Source organism: Panthera pardus, unplaced genomic scaffold (genome assembly GCF_024362965.1).
Source record: "Panthera pardus isolate Hobbes unplaced genomic scaffold, ASM2436296v1 HiC_scaffold_7, whole genome shotgun sequence".
Taxonomy (NCBI): Eukaryota; Metazoa; Chordata; class Mammalia; order Carnivora; family Felidae; genus Panthera; species Panthera pardus.
The window spans coordinates 43222579-43247093 of record NW_026527002.1 but is presented as its reverse complement, the minus strand read 5'-3'; the positions used below and the strand labels follow the sequence as shown (position 1 = coordinate 43247093).

Sequence of the window (24515 nt, the reverse complement as noted above, 5' to 3'; positions counted from 1 at the left end):
ACACGGGGCTCGAACTCACGAAACTGTGAGATCAAGGGTCAGGCGCTTAGCTGACTGAGCCACTCAGGCGCCCCTCCTTAACATCTTAATAAGAATGTTTTAGAAAGATGATGTCCTCTGCTTTGCCTGAAAATGTTCTACAGACGGAGATGCATATCTTACAGGAGAACACCCATGCAAAGCGCTCAGCTTGGCATTCTCTGCAGAGTTCGTGCTCAACAAAGGTTAGCGACCGTTTTCTTCACCACCCAGAGACTTCTGACCAATCCTCACAATGCCCAGGTCCGAAAGCAACTTTCTCAAGTCTATTCTGCATTAAGAATGCATAGAACTTGAGCATATCCCCCTCACCTTAAAGATCTTTGCAGCCCCCATGTAGTCCCCTGCTTGTAGGGTCAGGAAGATGATGTGCTGGGATGGATTGTGGGTGTGAGGTGGTCTCACAAGCATGACGTGGAGAACAAACTGAGTTAAAAATTCCCCGGCTCCCTCCCAGACCCACAACTAGAAGCTCCGGGGAGGAATGTGAGTGGCTGCATCCTTAACAACGCCCCCAGGTGATTCCCATCATCAGGGAAGTGTGGAAAACACTGATCTGTCAGGGTTATAAATCCGTCTCTAAGTGGACGAACCACAGGTCTGAGGAGATGTTTTAGGTCCAGAAAATCATATCATATTAAAACATATGGGATAAAACATCTTGGGTTTTTTTTGTTTTTGTTTTGTGTGTGTGTGTGTGTGTGTTTTTTCCCACAATTACCCAGCATCCAACTGCCCACCTTCTTTCTAACAGGGCCGAGATTTTCATAGCATTTTCTTCTTCCCCACAAAGCCCCAGTGCTTCTGGGAAGCTGACCCCATGCCCAGGTCCAGGGACCAATCAGTACATTCCATTTCCTGGTTCAAGTGTGGGCACATGACCCAAGGTGGCCTCATCAAGGGGAATTTCAGGATTGTTGCTTGGAAGGGATGGCATACTCTAAGGATGCAAGGCCTGGAACCACAGTGGCTATTTTGCCACCACGAGGGAGATAGCTTTCAGATGGCTCTGATCCCCTGGAAAGCAGAGTAGAAAACAGAGAAGAACTCAAGTCCTTACTGGCATTATTAAGGTGCCAAAGCTCAACTTATCTCTGGCCTCTCTGTTTGTGGGGCCAAAGATCCATCTGCTTCACTCTCCCAGTGCTTTGATCATGCTTCTAACGTCCTGCTCTCCTACTTAGTTGTTTGTGGGACTCCGTTCCTAGACTCTGCATCCTCTGTCAGAGGATCTTTATTGTTTTCGTTACTTTGTTGGGCATTTGGAACTTGCAACAAAGAGTGCTACCAGATATACTTCACAAGAGCTTTGAAAAGCGGTTAAGTTTATTTCATGTGTTGACGCATATTGGTCAAGGCATGAAATGCTCAGGTGATCCCTAAGCAAGAGGGAGTGGATCTGAATTTCAGCAAGAGGGATTTACGTTACAGACAAGGAAAACTTTTCGTCTCATGAACGTTGTGAGGTATTTAAAGGGATCGTCCAGGGAGGTTTTAAGACTTTCCTATTTTGCAGATTAAGAACAAAAAAAGCGAATTTTGTAGGATAACTTCAGCGTTGTCCTGCAGAGCAGTGGAGGGACAGATCAATTATCCTCACTTAGGATCTCTTCTCCGTGATTTCATAAAGCCGTCCAAACTTTGTTCTGGCGAGTTTCCTGATTTCGGTTATGAAATCCATCATCCCGCCTCTCCCGGAGCCGCTCAAATGACACTTCGCAAACATTCCCAGGGGCAGACCTGCCCAGATGCCTCTTTTGGGCTGCTGAGGGATGAAAGGGTTCGTTCTCTCCCTGGTTGTGACCGACCAGATGTGTCACTTGGCCAGCCAGGAATATTTTTATTGCAAGTATGCCGTTTCCATTGACGGCAATCCCAAAACTGTTAAGACAAAAACAGAAGAGAAGATCATATTCTGGTTTGTTTGATTTTCTGATGTGGACTTGATGAGACAGGCATTATTTCAGGGCCTTAAATCTCTCCCACTAAACCGTCCTACAGCGTCCAAAGCCCACTCACTTATACAATGAATACAGCAGTGGTGCAGTGGAGGTGACTTTGCAAGGAAAGAGATTTCTTTTCTTCTTTTTTCGTTTTTTTCTTTTTTCTTTTCTTTCTTTTCTTTTCTTTTCTTTTCTTTTCTTTCCGTTTTTCTTTTCTTTCCTCTTTTCTTTTTTCTTTTCTTTCCTCTTTTCTTTTTTTTCCGTACAGGCTGCAACAAGGACCAGAGTGCTGTTAGCATGTTGGTGAGGCAGCCCCCAGGGCCTGGCCCAAGAACGTTCACTCATCTGTTATTGGTCGCTGACCACACTCGGCACAGGGCAGTCAGAGTTGAACCAGACACTGTCCCTGCCACCAACAAACTCGCGGCCTCGGAATGGAGTCCTCGAAACAGCCCATGAGGCCGTGAGAATGTGAACAGAGCACCAGGGGTGTGGCGAGGCCAGCCGAGGGTCTGCCAGGGCCAGGCTCCTGAGGCCAGCCTGCTTGGCTCTTAGCGGACACCATCAGCCAGAGAAGATGGAAAACAACTCTTGTGTGGGAGTTAAAGCTATGGCCTCGTAGGCCCGACTCTGCTGTTTTTTACCTTAAGCCAGTCACTAAATTTTCCTGAGGTTGTTGCCTTAACAGTCAAGCAGAGCTTATCAAGCTTCCCCACAGAGTGCGTGAAAGCGCTTTATAAACCAGGACGTGTGTCCGCAGTTGAGCCACCCAGAGAGGCTGGCAGGCAACAGAATCAAGACGTGTCACCATGAAGAGAATGTGGGCTGAGGGGACGCACGGAGTGAGGCGCTGAACTCAGGGAGAGATCAAGCGCGTCTCTATGACCCTGAGGGCCACTCTTCAGGGATATAGACTGTCGCGGATGTCTCTTTTCAGCTTAAGTTGGCAGAAAAGCGCAGGCTCTCCCGGATGCTGGGGTCAACCATCTCTGGGGATGGGAGTCAACAGTCAAAATTCCAATCCCACATCCCGGTCTAAAAGAAAAGACTCAATTCGTCTGCTTGGTGGTGATTTTTTCCACTCTCCGAAAGCTCAGTAATATTTGACAAACCAGGCTGCATCACCATGGAGACGTGAACCGGCTGGCGCTTTCTCGGGCGGCACCACATAGGTGTGGAGGATGCCTGACTCCGTGGGCCAATTTCAGACACCGTGAAGGCCTTCATTTCTTACTTCTTCCCTTCCTTGCTTGCTTCACATTTTCGCGGGAGGGGCCCTGCTCATTAGCATACACAATTCCTTTAATGAGGATAATATCTTTCATTCCCTAATTTGCTCTAATGGCTAAGATTCCCCTGTCCCGGGGGGGCGGGGGGGGGGGGGAGAAAAGGGTCACTTTTGCAGAGATCTAAATGCATGTGACATCTTTCGAGAAGGATTTTGGTGGCTGGAAGGGTGTGAGAAGAGGGCCCCAAAGTTCTCAGTGCTTGGAAACCCAGGGCAGGGCCCCTCCACCTCAGCCCCCCCCCAGAACAAGAAGGGAGCAGAATGGCTGCTGTGAACACGTTGGTCTCTTCATAGCTTTCCCCAGGGCTGGTGCCGTTAATGGTGCCTGAAATTTGTGGCAGCCACATGTCTTCGGTCAGAAGATTCCAGTGGTGGGGCTAGTATCTTGGTTTTCAAAATGGGGAAAAAATGTAAATTTTGGGGAATTCCTGGGTTTACTGATCATCATCACCTATATTCTAGAATAGATTATTTGGTAGAGATTTGTGAGCCCCTTTCAAAAGAAAGTCGTGCTCATGACTTACAAGCCAAGGCTCAGTTAGGAATTTATAGCCTGTAACTCATCTCCTTCTGGACAAGTGCTGTGTGCAAGGGAAGCAGTGAACACACATTTGTTAAGTAAATGAAGGCAGATGTGAGGGGGTCTATAGTAATAAAAATATATCCTAATGGATAATTGGACATAAGAAAGAAAAAAATATTGGAGGAATAGAAAAAAATGTAGATTAAGAAGGAAGAGAAAACAAATAAATATTTTAGTCTCTAGACGATTGAAAGACTGTAAATGAGCCTGAGGTGTAGCTCCAAGGGCCCTGAAAACTAAAAGCATTAGAGTAATTGTTAGACATCTTATTCTCTCAATGTTTGGAAAAAAGTAGAAAGAAAGAAAGAAGGAAAGAAAGAAGGAGAGAAAGGAAGAAAGAAAAGGAAAGCAAAACGAAACATAGACTCACACCCAAATAGATGTTTTTAACTTTTTTCCCTGGCATTAAATTCTACATGACATTTATTGCATGAAAATTGTATTTTACAAAGAACCACAAGCAATGCAATATGTTTCAAAAGATATAGAAATGTTCTTCAAATAGACCCTCTAATAATGATTCTCTATAAAAGCTGAAGGCTTCACATTGAATCAGAACTCAGTTAAGATATTTTTGCAGGGAACTATTAAAATATAGACCAAATAAATTTGTTTAGAGACACTACAGAAAATCCATAAATAAAGTGTCCTTTCGTGCCATTCTCTCAAGTCTTCGATATAAAGATGGAGGTCTACATTATATAACACTAACAGATACCAGACATGTCCATATTCTGTGCCTGTGATGAGGGAGGGAGCTAAATCCTTTAGATACCAGACATGCGGAAGCAAATTGAATATCATGTTCAAAAATCTTAGGAATTTGATAAAAATTCTCACCCAGAGAGGCAATGTGGTATCGAAAATAAGAGCCCAGGATACAGTGCAGATAGATTGGGGTTTCAAAACTTGGCTCAAAATCACTATGTGACCACCTTGGCTGAGCTACTTAACTTTTCCTCAGCCTCAGGATTCTATTTGCCAAAATGTGGATAATATGCCTTACTTTGAAGATTGAGTGAAAATTAGATGACATAGTGCATTAGTTTCTATTAGTTTCAGCTGCAAGTAGCAAAAACCCACAAACAGCAATGGCTTAAATAAGATAGATATTTATTTCTTGCTTGTGTTCTAGACCAGGGACCGGGCTCCTTAGAGCTTGCTGCTCTACCACAAGTGCCTCCCGTTCCTCAGATAACCTCATAGTCCAAAATGGCTGCTGGAGCTCCAGCATCACTTTTGCATTCTAGCCAGCAGGCAGGAAGAAGAAAGAGAGTGGGGCACACCACTTCCTTTAAAAAAAACATTTTAATTTATATCTCTCTGGCCAGAATTTTATCACATGGCCTTACCTAAGGTCAAGGGAAACTGAGAAATACCATCTTTAGAATTTTTTTTTAATGTCTATTTATTTTTTGAGACAGAGAGAGACAGAGCATGAATAGGGGAAGGGCAGAGAGAGAGGGAGACACAGAATCTGAAGCAGGTGCAGGCTCCGAGCTGTCAGCACAGAGCCCAACACGGGGCTCGAACTCACGGACCGTGGGATCATGACCTGAGCCGGAGTTGGACGCTTAACCGACTGAGCCACCCAGGTGCCCTGATAAATGCCATATTAACTTAGGGCAGGCCGGTGTCAGATTTAACCTCCAAAATATAGGACACCCAATTGAATTTGCATTTGGGATAAATAATGACTACTTTTTTTTTAGCATGAGTGTGTCTTAGGCAATATCTGAGACATATGGTTTTAATAAGAAAATTTTCATTATTTATCCAGAATTCAAATTTAACAGAGTTCTATATTTCATCTGGCACTCTAGCCCAGTTAAAAATCAAAGGTCTCATTACTGAGGTGGGGGTGAAGAATGACAGCTGGGAACAGCCAGCAGTCTCTGCCACAAGCATGTGTGAAAGTATGTTTCACAGAGTGGGTCTCCAGTAAATGTCTGTTCTCTCTCCTTTCCCTGTGAGGCAAGGCCAGAGGACAGTCTCAAGGGTGACTTCGAGTAGAGCCAAATTTGTTTCTGAGGCTGGTTTAAGCATGTGTACCTGGTTTCGACCTGAGAGATCTGTGCCCTATGCACGAGGGAGACAATTCTGGCCTGAAAATTAACAAAGCATCGTTCTTTTTAGTCACGAGAACTCTTGGTCTCATCTCTGCAGAAAGTCCATTTCTGAGCACATCTGTAAGTTGGTGGACCGACCGACTGAGGTGGCTGCGAGGAGGGAAGGAGAGGCCTGCGGGGGAGGGTGGGGCGGGGCAGGCATCTGTCCGTGGCTTACCTGCCTGCCCTTCACTGCACACGTTTTCACTTCAGCGTGGCTGATGTGAGATTGCTCTCTCTGACTGTAGTCACCCAAACATTTCAGCTTCTTCTCAAGGCCACCTTGAATCCCTGATCACAAAGCCGTGTCATCAGCGTAATGGAGGAAGTCTCCCAATGCTGTGTCAGAGAAAGCATGAGCTCATTTCAGTTAATAATGGAAGTAAATTATTTGGGTTTCAGGTAAAATCAAGTGGAGATAGGACATAGTTTTGCTTTGCAGCACTGAGAATTAGAATCTACTTTGTCTAAAGACCGTTCTTGCCAGAAGTATTGTGTTGTGGGCTTTGATGATGGGTTATGTGCCCGTGCCCTCACTTTGAGAATGGCTGATTTGCTCCAAACTCAGGTTTTTGGGTTGGCACTAGCCTCTCAACTGGTCCTCTTGTGCCACTCTCCTTGCCCTCTACCTGTGTATCCATTCTTCACAGAGTAGCGAGTGATCATTCTAGATCATACCTCAGTGCAAACCCTGCCTGAGATCTCCGGTGGCTTCTTGCTGCTAGACTAAGTTTCTGGCCAAGCGGAAAAGGCCTTATCCAGCCTGACTTTCTTTTGATTCTCTGGACACACTGTAGTGGGTTGAAAGGTGGCCCCTAAAATGTATGCTCACGTGCTCATCCCGGGAACCTGTGACTATTACTCTATATGGTAAAATATGTGATTAAGAATCTTGACAGGAGAAACATCTCCTGCACTACCCAGGTGGGCCCCAAATGCAATCACTTGTATTCTTACAGGACAGACACACAGAGAACGGGAGGAGGCAATGTGACCACAGAGGTAAAGACAGAAGTATGTACACACAAGCCAAGGAGCACTGGAGCTACCAGAAGCTGGAAGAGGCAGTGGATGGATTTTCCCTTAGATAAAGTATGGCCCTACCACCTTGAGTTTGGACTTTTGGCTTCCAGAACTGTGAGAGAATACATTTCTGTTGCCTCAAGCCCCCACATTTAAGGTCATTTGTTACAGTAGCCACTGGAAATGAAGGCACCTGCCATGATGATTACAAATCTACTGGTTCTTCCTGTCATTCAAGGCTCAGCTTAAATGCCACCTCCTCAGATGTACCTCCCCTGATTGCCTATCTCAGGATGGCTCTGTTGACTCCTCATTTATTCTTTGGGTTTTCCCAGAAGGAGGGAGTGGGCAAGCAGTTGCATACTACTACAAGGAGAAGAAAGATAACTATTGAGAGCTGAGGATATGAGGGGAGCAGGGACTAAATCCAGGCCATTGGACTGCAGGGCTTGTGTCCTCTCTCACCAAGCTGTACTGCCCCTCGACAGTGTGAAACAATACTGCTAAATGGCTGTGTGACAACATAGGATATATTCTTTTGTCCCCCAATATACTTGCAGAATTGCAGAGACCCTTGCTGCATTTTACCCCCTTACCTTCCTCGACAGTCTCATCCCTCCTGTTGAGCTTGTACACAGGGGCAGAGGAAGCAGAAATGGGAAATGATTGCTCACTGTCACCCACATGACATAGGCGTTCTGAAGGATGAAGAGAGCGAGACAGGGCCGATGGCTATTAAACAATCAAAACCGATGGTCCACAAGGTGCACAATTGGACACGGACTTATACCTCGGTGTGCTATTTAGGAGTGGCGATTAAATGCGTGTTATCAACGTGTTTGATCTGTGTATTTTCCTCTTTGCTTCAGCAGCTCACCCCAATTATTCCTGGAGAAACAATGTTCCTGATCTGGGTTCCTCATAGATGACTGACAGAGCCATTGTTTCAATATTGGCATTGATATGTCAGAGTTAACAGATGTTTTGCAGATATCAAGCTCAGAAGAATGGCAAATTGGGTCCATCTATTTTGTTAAGATAAGGGGCAACAAGACAGCCTTGGGAGTCATCTCAGGGATAACTACTCAGTTAGAAGTTATGAGTTACAGGTATGCCGAGATGACCCATCATTTTCATAGACTGGTACTTGTAATGAGAGGACACAGATCTCAGTGATTAGAAACTTTGTGGCAAATTAAATATGGCCACAAATCCTTTGACTCTCTTTCCATTGAGAGATGAGATCCAATTTCTCTCTCTTTGAATCTGAGCTGGCCATAGTGTCTTGCTTAACTGATAAAATCCAATGAAAGTGATGTTCTGAGATTTTTTTTTTTTTTTTTTTTTGAGTAGGCTTAATGCCCAGTGTGCAGCCCAATGCAGGGCTTGAACTCACAACCCTGAGATCAAGACCTCGAGCTAAGATCAAGAGTCAGAGGCTTAACAGATCAAGCGACCCAGGTGCCCCGATGCTTTGAGATTTCTGAGGTTAGGTCATAATAAGTGTTGTAGTTTCTGCCTAGGGGTCTTGGAACGCTCCCTCTCAGGATGTTCCCTCTTGGAAGCAGGTTCCGTGCTGCCAGAAACCCAGACTATATATAGGTGCTCGAATCAAGCTTGCAGGCCACAGACAGATCAGCTGCCAGCTGTTGGGTGAGCCATCTTGAACATCCACACAGTCAAGTCATCAGAAAATTACATCCCAGCTGACATCTGGCTGAAATTGTATGAGAAACCCCGACTGAGAACCACCCAGCTGAGCTCAGTCAACCCATAAAGCCATGGGTATTAATAAATTGTGGTTTGAAGCCACTAAATTTTGGGTGACTTTCTATGCAGCCATAGATAATTAGAGCAGAATTTGGTCCCTGGAAGAGGTAATGCCATGCTAAAAACTGAAATCATGGGACACTGGCTTTGGGACCGAGCAGGAAGTTGTTACTGGAGGCTGGAAGAAGGCATCCCTTGTTTTGTTATGATGGATAATTTGGTATACTGTTGCTTGTGGTGATGTGAAAAACAGGAATACACCCATGAAATAGCAAATTTGGCTAGGGAGACATCCAAGAAGAATGTTCAAAATGCCTCCTGGTTTCTTTCAGGCTGGTATGATAAGGTATGGGTATAGAGAGATGAGCCCTAGTTGAAAGGCACAGAAGCAGACTTGCTGAGTTTAGGAGTCAAGCTGTTTCTCATCCCCAGCCTCTCTAGTTGAGAAAAGTAAGACGCGGTGTGAAGGTATTGATCATCTCAAAGGTATGGCCATAAGATACTTGTTTAACTTTAGAAAGTTTTAAGACTATGGCTCATAGGCCCACTCAACTGGACAGAAGAATTTTGAAGAAATTTGGGGGTACTGTTCCATACACCGGACTCTCAGCCCAAGGCAGAAAGCAGCCTGTCTCTGAGACAGAAAGATCTAAAGGAACCTCACACTGATGTTCAAAGCATCATCATATGGATGTGTTCAGCAGAGTTTTATTATTCATCTATTCATATTGGCATTCGCTCATTCAACAACTATTTATTGCATAATCCTGTGTCCTAGACTCTTTGCTATGCTCTGGAGACCCATGATGCTTAAGAGAGAGTCTCTTCCCTGGGGGCTCATAATCTAGTGGAGGAGACAGACCAGAAACAGGAAGTATAACCCGAGGATGCATCCCACAGTAGAGGTGATGTGGGAGTGCAGAGGAAGGGCCCCAATCCTGGCATCAAATCTGCTCCACCTCATGACAAAGTTCATGCGTGAGCTGTGTGAGCTGTGTTCTGGAAAAAAGGACAGGCTCAGGACTGACAAAATGTGAGCTGCAGGCAGAGGCCACAAACAGACCAGAGAACTGGAGGACAAGCCCCCCACTGACCTCCTGGAGGCCATCGACTGGCTCTAAGCTCAGCTCCTGGAATCTGGTGGGTCTATTCCAAGCCTCCCGTGGGACCTACAGAGAGGGAGCATCTCTCACGGGCATGGATGTAAAGTAAAACATCTCAACTATGCCTTGGTTTTGGCTCCAAAGATGACTTCTGTGTGGCCAAATCTTTTTCTTCATGCATTTTATTTTATTATATATATATATATATATATATATATATATATAGTCCATGCTCTAAAACATTAAAAAATAAGAAGCTAAAATAAATTTCCAGAGTTCAAAATGGCAGACTGTGATCAGAGCCAATGTCCTTTTCCTTCCAATGTTGGCTTGTCTGCAAAGTGATTTCATACATACTTGGTGAAGCTATGCTGCCCCCACCCCCGTCTTTTCCTTCTTCCACCTCCCCCAGTTCCCACCCATTGAGGTTGTCATCAACTTCAGCTGTGGTCAAAGGCTAAGACCTGGGCTGAAGTCTACCCTGGACACCCTTTGGGGCTTGGCTGAGGGACTTAATTTCATCCCTATTTGGAAGGACTCAAGATGACATTTTTGTCAGTGATGGTATAGAACTCTCTCCTTCCTTACCCACCTGGTTGTCTAGCCTGAGTCAGGAACTGACTTTTCCCTGGAGTAATAACACAGTGTGGGCCATCAGCCACGGCCAAGTACAATCTGGGTGTCAGGTTCATCAGCACCAGTTGGTGAGAGCTCCTGGAGGGCAGGAACCAGACCCTCTTTCCCCATTTTCCAGCACCTAGCCAGCTCTCTGGCATCTGGAAGGGGCTCAGTAGTGTTTGGAGAATTCACCCTGGGTATTACCCAGGCAGACAACAGCCTTCAGGTTTACCTTGGGATGAGGGGGATTCTTCTACAGCTAAAGAATAAAGATGATAGTGGTAATAAAAGAGACTAATACCATTTATTGAGCCCTAATGCTTTGTCAGGACAAGCAGTTTACAGGCATTACCTCATTGGAACTCAGAACCTCTGGTGTAAATATCATCGCCCTCATTCTACAGACGAATAAATGGAATCTCAGCCTTGAGGAATCTTGCGACAGCTTGCTTGATGGGGCTTGGACCTAGGACGATCAATTTTGGACTTTGACTCTTATGCATGACATCTTTCTTGTTTTGCTACCTGAGCTAAGACTACTGGAAAGCAGTATCCCTCCTACTGCAGAGCATCCCAGCTTCCATGGGACAAACTGATGCAGGACTGGAGGATCCTGTCAGGAGTCCCTTTTATCTGGGCTATACCCCCAACTCTCTCCCCATCAAGGCATGGGAAGCACAAGCCAGGCTTTACTCAGTGGGAGTTTGGGTTTGGGTGACCAAGCAGCAAAGAGATAAATGCTATCCAAATTCCCACTTAAAATAAGCAAAACAGCCCCAGGGCTCACATGACCAAAGCCAGGGGCTGAGGGATTTGGTAGGTCTGTTTATTTCAGTCTGTATTTGACCTTGCACCACACTCACCAAGCAACTCCCAGTGAATGCAGAAATCTTTCCCCGCCGCGGGAACATCTCCATACAAAACAGAAACACTGCACAGATGAGAAAAATTAAGACGTACTCTCCGGCCTGCCTTGCTGTATTATTTAAAACAATTACTGTATGATTTTGCTTTCACATAGCCATGGAAACCCTGCTGAAAGGATTTAATACAATTTATTGTGTGAAGCTTAAGAAGAAATCTGTTTCTCCAGTGCTGGAAAACAAAGCCTGCCAATTCCTCCCCCACCTCCCTACAAGGTGTGATGGATGCAAATTGCCAGCCGGTGGGTGACCTCACACAGCAGGCGACTGAGCTTTCTGGGAAAGCGTTCTGGAGAGCCCCGGACCTGCTTCCTTTAGATGTATCAGAAAACAAAGCCAGTGCCAGAGGAATGCTAATCTCCTTTGATGTGCCCAGAGCTGATTTACCATTTCGGAAAGGGAAGCACAGTTCTGGGCGGCAGGACCACAAGGTTTTGCAGTACACACAACAGAGAAATCCCCTGCCAGGTGACCCCGGGAACCTCTCCATTCACGGGCTCTTCTTACAGGTATTTCAGGCCTCGGTGATGGGATCCGCGAGGGAGCGGAGCCGGACACGCGGGTCTGGGGACAGGGCGGGCTCGCTCTGGCGCTTGATACCTACGACCTAGTTTTGCAGCCCTTGTGGACCCTGGTTGCATATGACAAACTTGGCTGTGTTTTAGGGGCTTGGAGACGGACTGAGGCTCTAAGTCCTGGGTCTTTTTGATTACATTAGAAACCTTGAAGCTGAAGGAGGCCCGGTATTTTTTATTTTATTTTTATTTTGAAATATTTTTTTAATTTTTAAAATATCTTTAATTATTTGTATTTATTTTTTGATTTCTTAAAATATAACTTATTGTCAAGTTAGCTAACGTGCAGTGTGCTCTGGGCTTCCGGAGGAGATTCCCATGATGCATCGCTTACATACAACACCCAATGCTCATCCTGGTATTTTTTACAAGGGCACCAGGTGATTGGAATGCGTGGCCAGGGTTTCCAACCACTGCCCCAGGGCTTGGGCTTCCTTAGGCCGAATTCTTTATGCTGGCTTTCTGGTTCCCAGTAAGAGGCATCGTGCCTGATGATCTGTAAGCCTGAAATAAGCAAGCCTGGCTTGCTTTATTATTTTTTTAATGTTTACTTATTTTTGAGAGAGAGAGAGAGTGAGCAGGGGAGGGGCAGAAAGAGAGGGAGAGAGAGAATCCCAAGCCGGCTCCATGCTGTCAGCACAGAGCCTGACGTGGGGCTGGAACCCAGGAGCCTGAGCAGAAGTCGGGCGCTTAACCGACTGAGCCACCCAGGTGCCCCACTCAACTCTTGCCTCTGCAGTTCAGTTCTTTATCCCTAGTTTCAGTGAGTGGTGGGGAGAACGTCAAATTGTGGCTCAATTTGGGGAAACTGGGTGAAGGGCTCTCCTGTACTATTTTTGCAACTTCCTGTGTATCCACAATAATTTCAAAACAAACAGTTGAACAAAGTTGCAGCTAACAGCTTGGGTTCAAATTCTGGATTTGTTTCTTAATATGAGGTTTGGGACTTAGGGAAATAGCGTACCCTCTTGGGCTTTTTCCTGTGGAAGATGAGGATAATTATATCTATTTATTACACAATCAAAGGAGATCATAAAAGCGTAAAGCCTGGGTGTTAGCTGGATGAGATTGTTCCAACCCTCAACCTACAGATCTGGACTGACTACTTTCTCAAGCCAACTTACAGCCTTGTGGTCACCTCAGACTGTGACCTCTTGCTGCCACCAAATTAGTCAGCTTGGACACTGTCTCAACACAAATGTGTTCAACCCAAATGTGCAACTCAGTCATTTCTCTTGCCAAACAAACTTCTCATGGAGGCAGTTCTGAGTGCAGGGGACTTCACTGGAGGTTTGTGAAATGAAAGGAATTACATGGGCGCTTCAGAAATGACTCACGACACAGCGTCATACAATCCCGCTTCTGAAGGTTTTTGGCCACCGCCATATTGGTTGGTCCTCACCTCTTCTGCTCTCGTTGTCCCTCCTGTCTTTTTCCTTTGCCCCCAGTTTCTGTGCCTTTCTAATGTGGAACATTTAGCCATCTTGTTGATTTCTTTAGCTCTCATCTTTTCTCCAGAGATCTTATTAAAATATTTTCCTGACACGTCCAGCCTCTCCAAAGCTACACAGAGCATCGGGAGGTCAACAAAAAGTCAGCCCCCAACTCTAACCCGTTGTGATGGCAACAGCAGGACTGTGCTTTCAGCTCAAGCTCACAGTCCGCAGCCCCCTTCCTGCACCCTGTCTGACTCACAGTGGCCTGACGAGAAGGCCTGAGAATCATCTCTTTAGTCAGGCAGAGTTCACCAGCCTCCACGCCATGCTGCCAAGAAATGCTGTTTATGCTTTCATTAGAACAGACTTCCCCTCCGCTTGCATGCTGGGTCCTCCCGTCCCCCTACCCCTTGCACAAGCTGGTGAGGTCTTCAAAGACAGGAGACACGTCTTTCCCATCACATGGTATAGTCCTGGTGCACAGAAGGCATTTGGTAAATGTTTGCTCAAAGTAGCAATGAATGAATAATGGTTCACCAAACAACAGCGCTGAGTTTGCTAGGGTTATTTATTTTAATGTCATGCAAAACACAGAGTGGACATTATCTCCTGTTTCTGAGTCTTTTGTGATTGGTTAACCAACAAGTTAGGACTAAAGTAGCTGCAGCGTAAGAGCCAGTGAGAGGAAGCCATGGCGGTTGCATTCTCGGGGGGTTTATGCTCGACTGTAAAAATAATGCTACGTCATGTTGTTGGAGCCGTTCTGTAGAGCTTATAAAGTGCTTTGTTTAATTTAAAAGTATCCTAGCAAGGATGAAGAAGGATAGCACACTTTACAATCCCTTGTCGATAATTACCAGTCAACCTGTGATCAGACAGGATTAAAATTCGGATCTTTAGGACTTCTGACTCTGCTCTCACATACCTTGCCTGGGGATAATCCATTTCTGGAGAGAACAGCTAAATACTTCTAGTGGGCAGGGATGTGTCTGTCTCTTAGCAGCAGAAGGCAGAGCTCAGTTCCCAGCAGCTCCGTTGTCCTTCTTCCTCTGGCCTGTATCATATTTGGACTTCTTAGCTTCCAGGTCAACGCAGGTCGCGGGGATGGAGGTGAGCATCGGGTGGCTGCGGAGATACCTGTCAAACCTCAATGCCTAGGTTTATTCAGTGATGCTGGATTGAGACAGCATGACGTGTACTCATCTGTGCTTCATAGCAACTCAGTCCATGCACATTTACTGAGTGCCTTCTACGTGCAGGCACTTTTGTAGGTGCTGCAGATTCTCAGGTGAACAGGAGAGTCGCAGTCCCTATCCTGACCGTCTAGTGGAGAAGATGGACATTTAACAAATAAAGGATCATAAACGTGCACAGTGCTGTGAAGGAAGTACTGTGTGAGTCAAGGGAGTAATGGGAGTAGTGGTGAAAGCTGAGGACAGGGTCACAGCGCGATTGTGCAGCTGTGGTCTTTGTGAATGGCGTCCCTTGAGGTGGGGTATTGTACAAACCGTCTGGTCAGTATGGCAGTGGGCCTGAGAGGGAGGCAGTAACATGTAAACTGAAAAGGATGAAAAGGACTTTCCAGGTGAAGAAAGGAGGACTGGCATGTGCAAAGGCCCTGAGACTGAAAGGAGCTATGCATGGCCAAAGGATTGAAGGAAAAGTAGTGTGACTAAAGCAGAGAGTGAGAGGGCAGTGTGGTGGGCCCTGAGCCTGGAGAGGAAAGAGGAGCCAGGTCAGGCGAGGCCTCAAAGGCCTCGGAGAGGAGTCTGAACATTATTCTGGCTGCAGTGGGGGAATGTTTTGAAGCTGGGAATGGTATGATCTATGTCAATTTCGTCTCCACTGGGGGATAAATCGCTGTGGGGACAGCAAGACCGGAGGTGCAGATAGCACTCAGGTGTAGACGGCCCTGCCAGATTCAGTTTGCACAATACACCTTGACCTCCTTTTCCTTCTCATGCTTACAATTGTGACAGACTTTGCAATTTTCAAAGCATTTTTAATTTGATCCTAGGAGGTGAGGTGGGTATGATCACCCCACTCCATACTTGAGGTAACTGAGGTTTAGAAGGGAAAAAGTGGCTTTCCCAAGATCCAACAGCCAGTGACTCCTGGCACTGTTTCTCCAGTCAAATCAAGGAAACTGACTAATCCCCATTCTATCATATTATGCAATGCCCAAGCTAAATTATATAATTACTTACTTTTTTAAACCCTAGGACGTAATCTGAAATTTCCGAGTCATGATTACCAAGCAGAAAAAGAAAGAAAAATACCCAGGAAAGACTGACGTTTTCCCTAGGAACAGCCAAGGTCACCCAAATTTCAGACGAATTGGGTTAAGAGCACTATATTTCATCGGCGTCACAGTGGGTCTCTCTTCTCATCTTTATTTACCCGAGTGTGGCCTACTGAAAAGGATCCAGTGTGCTCCAAGTCTCAGAAGATGTCTTTTTGCTCATTAATCACCAGAGGTTAAGACATAAACAAATCAACATTATTTAGAACGAATGAGGCAAGCATTCGTTTCAAAGACTTTTGTTTCCTCTGGGAACATGAGCTACCTGAGCCATAGCCACAAAAATATGTGTTTTCTTTCCCTTTTAAGGAAATGCCACCTCATTGCCAAACCTTAAGCACAACATCCCAAGTGGAAGGAGAGGTTTCAAGTATAGCAGGGAGGAAACTCAGATTCAAAAACCCTACAGTTCTCTTCCACTGGGGACTCCATCTGAAACTGTCTGTGGATAGTGTTTAATGTTCTGCAAATCTCCTATTGAACAGGGATTCTTGTTACAATTACAGTATAGTATTTTCCCCAAGATCCCTCCTTGTCTAGGAGCCAACCGCTCAAACCTTGAACAGATCGTTCCCAGACTGAATTTCCAATGCCCTCATTAAGGAGCAGGCATGAGGAGGAAATCATGTTTATCCTGCCCTTGTCCTTGACCCTGGGGCACACCAGAAAAGTCATGAGTTTGGGGATCGAGGATTATAGCATGCAGTTGGCCCTCTTCGCTTTTTTCTGGCTAGAGTTTTGTCAGAATTAATTCACTTGGATTTGTTATTTTGCTGGAATCTCTATGGAAATTACTAATCCAGAATATTACAAGCATAGTCCCATGAAGGCATAAAACTTAAAAGAAAAAAAAGCAGAAGGGGGCGCGTCTGGGTGGCTCAGTCAGTTGAGTATCCGACTTTGGCTCAGGTCACGGTCTTGCAGCTTGTGAGTTCAAGCCCTGCATCGGGCTCTGTGCTGACAGCTCAGAGCCTGGAGCCTGCTTCGGATTCTGTGTCTCCCTCTCTCTCTGCCCCACCCCCACTTGTGCCGTCTCTCTCTCTGTCTCAAAAATAAATAAAAACATTGAAAAAACACTTAGATGTGGGCAAATAGGGCCCTGTGGGAAATGGAAAATGGAACACCTGAAAAGGGGAGTTTTTCAGCAAGTTGGGGTGGGGGTAGGGGTGGCAGGGACTAGAACCCAAAGCTGCCATGATCCCAAGGCATGTTCAGTGGAAAGTTTGGGTTTGTAAGGATGCCAAAACCTACCAAACACACCGTCCTTGGCGTGGCTTTTCTGTAAACACCACCCTACCCCTTTTTCTGAGGGCACCCATTCAGAGGTGGAAGGAAAAGGTGGCAGCAGCTTCTGTGTGGCTGAGTCTAATGAGGTTCATGTCATTGTTGTATCTCAGTTCTGGGGAGGAAGGTCAGGGGGGAGAGCTGGCTGGGCTTGTCATATAGAAGCAGCATTGGAAACAATTGCAGGCTCCCCAGATCTCCACCCCTGCTGTCCCCACCTCCCCCAGTACACATTTCCCCCCTCCCAGTGGCATTTGGTCCTACCTTTAGCATGTACCAACCCGCTGCTGATAATCTGTGCACAACTCTGTATCCTGTAGGGTTCTGTGACTGCAGGTGACAGAAAGTGACTCTGATTAGTTGGGGAGAGGAATTTTATCGGGAGGTCGATCAGGCACACGTAGAATCAACAACACTGTTTCAATAGTTTAGGAAACAGACAGGAGGCGAGACTCAGCAATGGGGGAAAGCATCTATTTATGAGCTTAGTCCTGCCTGGCCCCTGTGACACTGGACCACTGGGGGAGGTGCTGGGGGAAAGGAACTTCTAGTTTCTCTATTCTGGGGTGCAGGTGCATGGATTTACCATCTTGCTAAACCAAAGCCAGGAGTAAATCAGTGTGCTGAGCGAGGGGTGGAGGAAAACAGGGTTCACTGTACTTTTTCAATCTCTCCCAAGGGTCTGTGAACCATTCCAGGCAAAGGACAGGGTGATATATTTCTCCTCTTTGTATCCCCCAGGGTAGAGTCCCCTGTTTAATGCAAATATCCCCAAACAGGGCAGACCTGAGGGGCCTCAGACAGGAAGCTTGGGTTGGCCTATTGTTGCAGGTTCAATTCTGGGAAGGGAGAGGCTCTCTGAGGGGGCGGGGGGCGGCGAGAGGTGTCCACACGGTCCTCCTTCTGGGTGGCTGCTGACTGTGAACACTCCTTCCTGCAGGAGCTTAGAAAACTGGGGTCAGAGGCCTCCAGGGAACTGGGAAGAGTCTCTCCCTAGTCCCTGGCGGTTGCCAATCCCTGCTATTCAGACAAATCTCCAGGAGCAAGCGGAAGGCCTGAGAGAGTGTGGCCGAGAACCTGAAGAGAGACAGAACGCCTGCTTTGCCCCTCCCTATGGATCCCCTGTTATCCTCATGGCAAATGATGGCTTCCTGCGTGTCCTCTCCTCTCCCCTCCCTAGGCTAGGACTCCAGGGCTGCATAGATTCATTTCTGAAGCAATTAGAAAAAACACAGCACCTTATAACTATTGGAGGTTGAGTTACAATTTTAACCCCAGCTGAGACTTACATTTTAATGAGAAAAGCATGAGCTCTGTGATGTTGGGGAAGCCACGTCATCCCCCTGGGCTCCCGTTTCCTCTTTTCCAAGGCGGTGGGGGCAGAGGGGTGAGTTCTAAGCGTCTCAGTTCTCAACAGCCCACCATGCTAAATGAGCAGCCCCACTGCTTAGCTAGGACACGTATGAGCCTCATTTATTTGGGGCTGTGCTCAGAATCTAGAGGCACGGTTGGTCTCCTAGGTGACTGCCTTGCAACCCCACGGTAATCTCTTTCCTGCGCCTGTTTTCTCCTGTAAAGGGCTCTGGTAAGAGATTCCAGGCGCTGCAGAGCAGGGAGAAGCCAGGATTTTAATATACATGCGGTGACATTTAGGGCCATGTCAGCATCTCCAGGCCGAGCTGGCACAGACTTACAGCTCACAAGATGATGCCTTTGGCTCATACCTTGCTTAAAAACAAAACAGAAATCCACTAGGAACACAAAATATTCTTTAGCAGAAAAGGAGGGATGCTTGGGACAAGTCAGGTGTCGGGTGGGCTGGAAGGCAGAGAGATTCCTGCTAACACTCGTCTTTCGGGGGTCACATGGTAGGACCCCTCAAGGTCCTGACGTAAAGGAAAAGGTTTAACTTTGTATAACATAGCCCTCCCCAAACTTCTTTGAACATGAAATATTTTCTTTTCGTGGACTACTCATCAATTGCTGGCAACTTTGCATGATCTGTCTGCACATACGCTTTTGTACAGGGAACTTCCCATGCGCACTGACCCCAGGGCCTCTCCAGCCTCTCCATATATTTGGGACATGCAGACAGCTTGTAAAGGAATGACACATTCAGTAAGGTTGATGAATACCCTTTGAGCACTAACCGTGGATCAGACATTGTGTTGAGTATCAGATAAATTTGTAAAAAATACATGGTTTCTTTCCTCAAGGAGCTGGTAGTCTGGTCGGAAGGGGACATGTGAAGAATGACATCACCTTGCCTTCAGTATTGCTATGCATGGAATTGTGTCCCCTGTTTGTGTCCTTCCCCCTCAAATTCATACGTTGAAACCCCACCTGCCAATGTGACGGTATTAGGAGGCGGGGCCTTTGGGAGGTGAGTAGAATTAGATGGGGTCGTGAGGATGGAGCCCTAGTGAATGAGATTAGTGCCCTTGTAAGAGTCCCTGGCTTCTTTCCACTCTCTGCAGGGTGGGGACACAACCCGGAAGAGGGCCCTCCCAGAAATCCCCCCCACCGATGACATCGTGGTCTTGTACTCCCAGCCTCATGAGCCATGAGAAGACAAACGTCTGTTGTTTATAAGCTGCCCAGTCTGGGCACTTCGTTATAGCAGCCCCGACTGACAAAGACACCCCAAACTCATATGTTGAAGCCCTGACCCCAATGTGACTGCTTTTGGAGATTTGGAGATAGAACCTATAAGCAGGTAACTGAGACGAAATGAAGGCCGGGCCCTATTTTGATAAGAACCGTTGCCTCACAAAAGAAGGAAAAGAGGGATTGTTCTCTCTGCACAGGCCGAGGAAAGGCCAGATGAGGACACAGGGACAAGGCAGGCACCGGCAAATCAGGAAGAAAGATCCCACCAACAAACTGAGCTCTGCTGGAACCTTGATCTTGGCCTTTGCAGCCTCCAGAGTTTTGATAAAAGAAATTTCTGTTGTTTAAGCCACCTAGTCTATGGTATTTTTAAATAGCCCAAACTACATGTGTGGGCATGAGCAGAGGATCCAAAGTCAAAAGCGGGCAGCCACAGAAGTGTCAGGAGCCATCGCCCGGGGGAACCGTGGCTGTTCGTGCACTGTGCTATCCTTACCTGTGGAGCTTATCATGGGCTCTCTGCGGACTTTGGGAAGCCAAGTCACAAGTCTGCGTCCCAGCCTCCTCATCTGATAGGTACAGTTGGCTTTAATGTTCTGTAATTATTTAGCCCTTGTATTCATTTCCTAGGATTGCCATTAACAAATTACCACAAACTTGGTGACTTAAGACAACAGAAGTTTATTGTCTCATGGTTCCGGAAATCAAGGGGCCACAGGCCATGCTGCCTCTGAGCCTCTGGGTAGAATCCTTTCTCGCGTTTCCTGGCACCTGGTGGTTGCAGGCAGTCCTTGGAGTTCCTTGGCTTATAGCTGCATCACCCCAACCTCTTCAAGTGGCTTTGTTCTCTGTGTGTGTATCCATGGGTCTTCAAATCTCCCTGTCCTTAGAAGGACTGCACTCATTGAATTTATGGCCAACCCTAATCCTGATGACCTTACCTAGATTACATCTGCAAAGACCCTATTTCCAAAGACCAAAGGTCCCATTCACAGTTCTGCCAGTTAGAACTTCAACGTATCTCTTTAGGTGACGCGATTCAACCCAATACAGCCTTACCGTAGATCGAGACAATCAACCTGCCCAAGGCTTGTTGAATCACCTTGTAGACCGTGTCATAAGCCAAAAAAGATGGATCATAATTGGCTGTGTTCACAAACGACGTGAAAACTGGAAACATGACATTCAGCTCCTGACTGGTCTCCTGTTAACAGGTCTTACACTCTTCTACCTATTCTGTTCTGTGCTCTGAGAACAATGGCAATAAAATACAAATCTAATCATGCCGTGTCCTTGTCCAAAATTCTTTGTGGCTTCATCTTGCCTAAAGCATAAACACTCTACTCCATTGTGGAACATGCCAGCCCTTCATGATTCGGTCCCTGTCCAGTCCAGCTTGGGTTCCTGTCCAACTCATCAGAGCATTGGGATGTCAAAAGACACAGTCAGGTGGAGAGAAGACAATGGTCAACAGTTGGGCCTGCAGAGGATAAATGGGATGGGGGCCGCGGATCAATGGAGGCTGCCCCAGAACGGGACAAAGAAGGATGCAGCGAGTTCTGTCAGAAGAATCATGAAAGTGACTAGTTGGTACCTAAGGTGTTATGAGGGATGAAAGGCTCGGCAGTGGCGTTAGTGTGGCAGGCGTCCCATCATTGCCAAGTTTAGAACGTGGCTGGATTGGGGTGACAACTCTTGACATAGGACAACGACTTCACCACGGGCGTTCGGAGAAGGAGGTGACTTGCCCCTCCCTCCTCCCGATGCTGGAAGGTGAGTGTCAGAGGGAGGGAGGCGTGGAAGCTGTCCTGACACACCCCTGCCCTGGCCCCAAACCGCAGTACCTATAGATCCAGTCAGTCAGCACTGGGGGGCTGGCAGGAGAGGAACTGGCACCCGTAAAAGAGCATCAAGTCCAACCACAGGAAACAAATAATGTAATGGCTAAAAGTGACAGAGTGTGGTTGCTCACAGTCACTAAAGAAACAAAACTGTGTCATGTTTACGCCTGGCGAGTTAAGCCTCTTCGACAGTCTTTTTGATGGGGAAACTGAGGCAAAAAGATGTTAAGTAGATCTCGTCTTCAGTTCTGAGGAAAATTAAATTGTGCATGGTTCTGGACATATTACCGAGGGCTCTGCAGATCTTAGCTCTTATTATTTCAAACGGAGAGAAAGACGTGTACAAAAACCCTGGCATCAAAAGGAGGCTCTGCTCAACCTCGTGTTGCCTCCATTTTGGCAACTGTCAGCGTTGTGATCGTTGCTCTGCGTGTCTGCCTGCTTGACCCTGGGGACTGTGCCAGGCGCACCAGTGATGAATGACCAAACGAATCATGAACGAGTGAAGTTGATAAAGTGAACAGCCTTCCTATTTCAAACTGTAGGGGTTAAGCGGAGGCTTGGAGGGTAGGTGTAGCTAAAATCATTAAGATGCTGAATAAAGGTGGTGATAAACCCAGGCTTTGGAGCATTTTCTTTGAGATGTGGGTTGTAATACACTTGGGTTTGTGAGAGAAGGTGGCAAAAGTGGTCTGACACCTTTAATGCAAGTTTGACTGGGGGTGCAGGGTATGGACAGGGGTTGTCTCTGGTTCCCAGGGGGCCCTGGGCAGCCTGGATTCGATGGTGACCAGCGACAACAGAATGCACAGCTCTCTGTTTGCTGTGTTCCTATGACAAGCAGGTGGGCATTAGATTTGGTCTTTTCAAGAGATGAACGTTACACGGAAGAACGTGTTCCACGTGAGCCAGTTCTGCTGCGACAATAAAAAAGAACCAGCAGGAACCCAGCTTCGTCAGGCAAAATCCTAATCCTTCGTCAGGCAGTGCTGGCCCTATTCACTGAAATTCAGCAAAGCTCTGTGCTTACGTAGAGTTTTAGAGGGACGTTCTCTCGATCCCAGAAGAAGCCATTATTCCCAAGCAGTTACTCTTGGAAGAGAAGCACTGCCGTTCTGCGAGAGCCTATTTCCCGGGCTTTGCCAAATAAAGGGGGAAGGTGAGCTGTTGTGCACCTGGCACTTCCGAGTCTGACACACAGTTGCTCGATGATAATGGGGTACAATGGGATTGAATCTAGGGTCCCAAGGGAGAGAGTAGCTCGCTTGTCCAGGGTGCAGCTTGTGGGAGCTCACGGGGCCAGGTCCTTAAATGGCTAAACAAGCTGTGGTGGATTGAGACCACGACCGTGCCGAGCTGAGAGAGTGCAGCCCATGCCACAGGAGATGCAGTCCATGGGCCTCAAGCTCAGCTTGGTTTCAGAGGATGTTAACCATCAATTCTGTCTTAAGGTGAAGGCTTCCTCCAGCCATCTCCTCTCTGGCCCTTTGATTTTAAAAGAACCGAGTGCATTTCTGTAACACCTCTGCCGTGCCACGTTCGGTGGTCGTTGTTAGGACGCGGTTCCCATGCTTGCTGGGTGTGCTTGCTAGTGTGGGACACAGATACGTGAGCAAAAACAGGGCAATAGAGGATGCACAGAGAAGTGTGGCTGTTTTCATCGCCATCATCCAGGGTGGCGATCCTTGGCCACTCAGAATGCTGACAGCTTCACTGCAGCAATGCTCCCTCCGTCCCACCTTAACAGATGCTCTGTGGCCACGCTGCTGTGGAGGGCACCATAAAAACCACTGCACAGTAGCCGAAATCGTTTCACGTATCTCATTCGGACCACTGCTTTGTTTACTCTGATAACCCCAACAACCCTTGACTCCATGAGGACTCAACTCACGGACCCGGCCAATTTTTCAGTGACACCAACATCTTGGTGTTCTCAGAAGCTTTCCTATCCAGCTTGGAGTCTGTGGGGACAGCCGGTTCCCCTTCCTCCTTCTCCCTCTGTGGTACTGCCTGGTGAAACCTTGGCCTTGGTCATTTCTCACTCTCCTCCTCCTCTGTGCCTGCACCAAATAGCTCAGCCTGCCAGGACAGGATTCAAGGCTAACCCGAGGCTTTTGGTCTGAGCGCTGGAAGAATGGAGTTGCCATTTTTGGAGATGAGAGAAAGACTCTGGAAGGAATAGGTCTTTGGGGGAGAAAGTCTGAGTCCAGCTCTGGATCTGTGAGGTTTGACATGGCCACTGAAGAGCATGGATTTATGAATTTGCGGTTAAAGGAAGAGAGGTCCAGGCAGGAGATAGAAATTTGGAAGTCAGCAGCATATGGACAATATTTAAAACATGGAGATTGATTGAAATCATCCAGGTAGAGACTGTAGTTGAGAGAGGAGAAAAGGTCTGGTGACTGAAGCCTGGGACACAAACAATTCAGGGAGACGGTGAGGAAGCAACAAACAAGGCAAAGAAGGAGTAGCTCGTGAGGGAAAGAAAGCCGGGGAGTGTGGTGTTCCGGAAGTCAGGTAAAGAAAGTGTGGAAGAGGGGGCATGATGATAGGGGGTAGGGGGGAGATACTATAGAGATACTATAGATACTATAGGGTCAGGCCAGGTGAGGGCTGAGTAGGGGCTGAGTTAGAGACTTACGTGTCATCTGGAGACAGTTTCTGTGGGATGGTGGGACAGCGGTTATGACTGAGTGCATTCAGGAATAAATGAGAAGGAGGGAGTTGAAGACATCAGGAAGCTTTGAACTACCTTGCTGTGAATGACATATCGGACAAAGGGCTAGTATCCAAAATCTATAAAGAGCTCACCAAACTCCACACCCGAAAAACAAATAACCCAGTGAAGAAATGGGCAGAAAACATGAATAGACACTTCTCTAAAGAAGACATCCGGATGGCCAACAGGCACATGAAAAGATGTTCAACGTCGCTCCTTATCAGGGAAATACAAATCAAAACCACACTCAGATATCACCTCACGCCAGTCAGAGTGGCCAAAATGAATAAATCAGGAGACTATAGATGCTGGAGAGGATGTGGAGAAACGGGAACCCTCTTGCACTGTCG

General features: G+C 46.8%; 2 protein-coding genes across 10 annotated transcripts in view; one reads left to right on the top strand and one right to left on the bottom strand.

Annotated features, from left to right (window-relative positions):
* TSPYL5 (TSPY like 5) overlaps positions 1 to 20892 on the top strand; it is a 54612-nt gene extending 33720 nt beyond the window's left edge. For 3 of the 9 annotated variants that reach the window (XM_019468074.2, XM_053896091.1, XM_019468066.2), the window contains one exon: positions 19473 to 20892. The gene's annotated coding sequence lies outside the window, so the exon portion shown is untranslated. Of the gene's footprint in view, positions 1 to 2250; positions 4196 to 6920; positions 7820 to 19472 lie in introns of those variants that run through there. The other 6 variants (XM_019468076.2, XM_019468072.2, XM_053896090.1 and 3 more) reach the window with 4 other exon arrangements.
* Positions 1 to 24515, bottom strand: part of CPQ (carboxypeptidase Q) — a 545816-nt gene that overhangs the window by 18458 nt on the left and 502843 nt on the right. The window lies entirely within an intron of this gene.